Below are 6001 nucleotides of genomic sequence, written 5' to 3'. Positions count from 1 at the left end.
CAATCTCTTCACAGAATGTTGACCTGAGTGATACATAAGTAAACAAGTCAGTAGATGTCTTTTGTATTTGTTACAGTTGCAGTGTGACTTCTGACTACTAGCAGCACTGAATGAAATTGCAAAACTACTTATTCAAACAGGTTTCTGTTTAAAGTCGCGTTTAAAAAAGACATTAAAGGTAGCTCAGGTTGTTTGTGCAGGTATCTGAGGCAGGTAGTGAATGCCCTGCGTGCATTTCGATGCAAGAAATGAATAGGGAAGCCTTTAAATGTGTGTCCATCGTGTAACACTCTTCTCACAGCATCCTGAAACTCCTCGTTTCCACACGACACACCTGTACAGTGCTCTAGTTCTTACACCAAGAGTGTAGCTGACAGCAGGTATGACAGGTGATCATCCCAGACTGTTGCCAGACCAAGATCCTACAGATAGATATTCCACTTAATAATTTCAAATGCATGTTAAAAAGTATCCAAGTACAAGTTTATCTATCCATCAGATATTTTCTTGCTGTTTTTTTTTCAAATGTCAACAAAAACAGCCTCTCCTTCTCTGCTGTTTTCTACCTTTCCAGGAATTGCGTGAAAAAGTAAGATCACGAGTTTTTGTTTTAGGCAAACTAATTGCAATGGTACTGGGAAAAAATAACAGAAGTTATGAGAATGAGAAAGCTTTATTAAAGACATCCCCTTTTTGTAACAAATGATGTTCAGAGAACAAAAACTCCTTTTAGGAATGTTCTGGGTTCAAAGTGGAAAAAAATAAAATAAATTGGTGACAGATAAAAATGGCTATCTGGAAAAGTGTGTAGGTGTGTGTGGCGGGGGCGTGGTTTAGCGAAGTCTGCAACGGGAGAGCGAGTGAAGAGACGAGCGGCGATAAGTGGTTCAGGTGAGAAACAAGTAACACCTGGATCTCGTTTCAGTGATTGGCGTGGGGAACTCGCATTTAAGGAGCGCGACAGCCGGCGAAAGGAGAGAGAGACGGGGACTCGTGAGCGCAGGAAGCTGGAGAGCGATCGAGCAAACCAGACGCAGTATCCGTGGCCGAAGTGCTGTTAGAAAGTGCGCGCACCTGCCGCGCCTGTTTGTTTGTTTTGTTTTGGTTTTGGGAATAAAGCCTCTCACGAGCCCCGTACGCCGACTCTGGTCTCCTTCCTCTACTCTGATTGAACCTTCATTACAGTGTGTTTAGTTCAGCTGCTCATTACATGGTTAGACTGAAAACAACGATCAACACATATACACAAAGAACATCAAATATAGTAAGCAGTATCTGAAATGTGCTTGTGAGAACCAATCAGGTTTGTTTTATTGTGTCACTCAAGCACTTTTGATCCTCTGCGACAACCAAGGTTTGTTCTTAGACATCATGCAAGTACATTTCAGCTTCCGTTTACCATATTTGATGCACTGTTTTCATAAGCATTTATCAATGTTTAAACGTGAATAAAAGCCTAAATTAAATCTGATCATCATGTAAAGTGAGTGTGTCTCTTCAGAAGAACTGGATTAAACCACTTAATGGATTACGTTTACAATGTCTTTATGTAGCCTACATTTTAAAGCTTTGTTGAAGTTTTTGGTTAAGTGGACTTTCAATGGAGGAACATAAATCTCCCAAGTTTCATTTCAACTATCCACATTCATGTTTTTTTTAGATGAAAAGAAGTATGGGTTTGGAACAACATGAGGGTGAGTAAATGACAACATTTAGATTTTTAGATGAACAAACCCTTTAAAACATATGCTTGCACATCCATTAGAGCTTACCTTTTACTCAACCTTAAACATTCCTTTGAATGTTAACCACAATGACTTTAAAGATTCACCTGGGTGGTAATGACATCAGGCACCGAGGAAAAAATACACACACACATACATGCCCATTAACAAGTTTTGAGGACAAACACCCTTTAATGCTTTCTTTACAACTTAAATGTATAGTTTACCCAGAAAGTCTCCAAAAGAAAGCAATCGTTTTTGTTCAGAAAATGAAAGTCACTTGGGTCCAAAGTTGTTTTAGACCCCATTCACTTTAATTTAACCGCATTCTACTGAGACACTGGTTTTCCCATTGGGAGCACTGAGAACTCTCCGCCAATCAAGAAAATAGGAGGAAATGAGTGTTGTGTCCCCAGTCGTGTCTGTTTTAATCAGCACCATATGCACTGGATCACAGATGGACAGCATAGTGGTAGCATCAGCCTTGCATCTTGCCAGCATCTCTTGTTCCATAACAAAAACACATGACAGGTTCTTGAAATGAATATTAGTAATGTTCAATGAACATTATATAACTATAATGTACTATAATTACATTATAGACTGCTAGAAAAAGCATGGTTGCTTAAGACACCTGTGCCGTCTCTGTGGACTTCAAGAAGAAAGCCCTCCTGTAGGTCAGGTTCACAGGCGCATGAGACTGGTTTGGAGCAGAAGCACTGGTTGCGGAAGTGGAGATGGAGGGTGAACGTAGAGCACACCTGACCAGGTAAAGGATATGGTTCCTGCAAGTGTTCCAGTAAGGCCTTACCACCCAGAAATTGTAGGTATCTCCTTAGTGGATGGATGTTAGCTGGTGAATTGTTTTGGAAGGGTTAGCTCACTCAAAACAGTAAAGGGAATTTCGTCATTTACTTGGGACACAAAGTATGTTAGGCAGTAAGTTTTATGTTGCTCTTTTTGCTTTAGTGAAAGTGATATTTACTCACCCTCATGTTGTTCCAAACCCATAAGACTAGTTCATCTACAAAACACAAACAAATGAAGATTTTTTATTGAAACCTGATTTTTTTTTTTAATCTACCACTCCACTGAAAGTTCAATCCACTAAATCTTTGACACTTCTAATAATCCAAATCACATTAAATTTGATTTAAAATGTGTGATATCTAAGCCATAGTTGTCATTTTCTACATTGTGTTTTTAGCAAGTTTTTGTTTTAAAGATTAACAGGATACTTATGGGTTTGGAACAATGGTCCATAGTTGCATGTACATGTAACTTCAAAAAGTTTATATTAACATCTATCCTGGTGCGAACCCATTCAACTTTTGTTCATCTTCGAAACATGAATAAAGATATTTTTTATGAAACCTGAAAGATTTCGGTCCCTCCATTCAAAGTCCATTTCACCAAAACTTTGACTCTTCAAAAAGTTCATATAAGACATAATAAAATGAATCAACATGAACCAAGCAGTTTAATGCAAATCTTCTGAGGAGACACAACCCCTTCATATATAATAAATAAATTTTATTTACTTTTTTATTTGCATTTAAACACTGATTGATGCACATACATACAGCACATCAAATAGGATAAACAGAAGTTCAACCATATTTAGATATGTGTTTGAAGTGTCAACGTCAATCGGTGAAGGACCAGGAATCGTATTAAAAATGTCTTCATTTGTGTTTTAAAGATGAATAAAATTATAGGTTTAGTTTGACACAAGGATATAAATTTATGGCCCTTTTAATTTATGGCCAACAATTACTTACATGTCTTCAGCTGTGTGATGTTCTGGTCCAAAAAATGAGTCGCAGACTCACAGTAGGTTTAGTGTGTGAACATCCTGATGGGAAAGAAACCAACTAGTATTTTAAAGAGATATAAAATATATATGCTTTGATAAGGAGATGCAGAGCCGTCACTAGTGGGGTGAAAGGTGGTGACGATTATAGGGGCCTACAGCTGAGGGGGGGCCCTGGCGATCTCAATTGACTAATTGCCTAAAAAAGATGCTCAGGACAGTTGACGGGCCACTGCTGCGCATCATCAAGAAAGCTTATCATTTTCACTTGTTTTTAAGACTTAACACTTGTCGATTGAAACATTAAAGCATCCAAACACAAGACGCGGAAAAGATTAACAGAGTAGCTGGTTATTCATGCACTATGTTCGGTGCACACGCAGAGAGAGAGTCGCATATCACGGACAGCGACATTGAACCGAGCTCTCTTCTGCGAAGTTCTCCTCGAAGTCCCTCCTGCACCTAAGCGAACAAATACTTTTCGCAGTTTGAACAAATAAAAAGATGTGAAATAGCCCAATTCAGTACCACGGTGTTCAGGTGTTCAGGGCTCATGCAGAGAAAGGCGTCTCAAAACGCTTGAACACCGAATTTTTTCTTTTTGTTCTTGTGTCGACAAATACATTCAAAATATGTCAAAATACACGTCTTTTCAGTTATTTATCAGTTATTTCTTAAGTGAAAGTAAACAGTTGAAAAAAATATGGCGTTCATTGTCTCTTAAAATTACCGTGCCTAATTTAGCTACCGGGTGCTGTAATGTTGATCCAAGAAAATGAAAGAAAAATCACTCTTGACTGAATTACTTTGTAGTTTTAACAAGAATTTATGCACAGTTAAACCAAAAATTATCCAGACTCCAAATATAATTTTATATATATATATTTTATAAGTAGGTACAGGAAACTAAAACATTTATGTAAGTGAGTATAAGCAAACTGTGACATATTATGCCCAAAGAATCTTCATACAGTGAACTACTAGTTGTCACGCTGTCTGGTCTCTGTTTCACTGAGTCTCCACTAGTGGTCTCACGTCCCCATAGGCACCTCACCGTAGGCACTACAATTCCCACAAAGCCTTGTCCCTTCATTACAGTAATTGCACTCCTGTTAATTGCACTCAGGTGTCTTCACTTGATAGTCATTACCCTGCCTATATTAACCGGTCCTTTTCTGTTTGTTTTCATGGAGTCCTTTCTTTCCGTCACCCCATTTCCTCGCCTACCAAGTTCCTGTTTCTAGTTCCATTCCTGTTCCTATGACTATTGTTTGTTTGTTTGGATTGATTTCTGGTTTTGACCCCTGCTTCTTTGATTCTGCTTTGGATTACCCATTAAACCACACTGCGTTTGGATCTTTCATCTCCTGTGTTTCCCTGGGTCTCCGAACGTAACAGAAGGACTCCATCATGTCGAGATCCAGTGGTGTGGGACTTCATACCCGTTCCCCAGCCAGTATGGTGGAGCGAAGGGCAAAATTCATAAAATTAACAACCTTCCGCCAAGAGGGCAATGAGGTGGGTGGTATGGCTCAAGTGTTCTGGACCCTGGCGGATGGTATGGGATATAATAATGCGGCCTTAAAGGACATTTTCAACATCGGTCTGGATGACCTGGTACCAAGAAGGGAGATGGATCAGTTGGAGGCTTTTGATTTCTGGGAATTTGTGTTCTTTCTACAACATCGATCTCTGTGGGATTCCCCAGCCACACCTGTCTCTCCCGGTGGGATGGCCGATTCTAGACAGGGGTCTACAAACAGGAGGACCACCAGCCCAGCACCACTGCACAGTATGGTCGCCAGACCAGCGCCACAGCAAAAATTGACGGCCGGCCCAGCGCTACTGCACAAGATGGCCGGCAGCCCAGAGCCACAGCGCAAGAGTCGAGTCAGGTTCCCGTTGACCCTCCAGAGTCGAGTCAGGTTTCCGTTGACCCTCCAGAGTCAGGTCAGGTCAACGTTGACACTCCAGAGTCAGGTCAGGTCACCGTTGACACTCCAAAGTCAGGTCAGGTCACCGGTGTTCTTCATGGGCAAAGGCAAGTCACCGACTATCTTCATGGGCAAAGGCAAGTCACCATTGATCTTCATGGGCAAAGGCAAGTCACCATTGATCTTCATGAGCAGAGTCAAGTCACCATTGATCTTCATGAGCAGAGTCAAGTCACCATTGATCTTCATGAGCAGAGTCAAGTCACCATTGATCTTCATGAGCAGAGTCAAGTCACCATTGATCTTCATGAGCAGATTCAAGTCACCATTGATCTTCATGAGCAGAGTCAAGTCACCATTGATCTTCCTGAATCCACTCTAAACACCACGGAATTACCAGAGCCTCTCCACGTCTCTGCAGAACTACCAGAGCCTATCCACGTCTCTGCTGAACTACCAGAGCCCTTCCACATCTTGACTGAACTACCAGAGCCTATCCTCGTCTCTGCGGAACTTCCAGAGCCTCATCA

This window comes from Carassius auratus, chromosome 41 (assembly GCF_003368295.1).
Source record: "Carassius auratus strain Wakin chromosome 41, ASM336829v1, whole genome shotgun sequence".
In the NCBI taxonomy this organism is placed as follows: Eukaryota; Metazoa; Chordata; class Actinopteri; order Cypriniformes; family Cyprinidae; genus Carassius; species Carassius auratus.
This window is presented reverse-complemented; position numbering follows the sequence as displayed.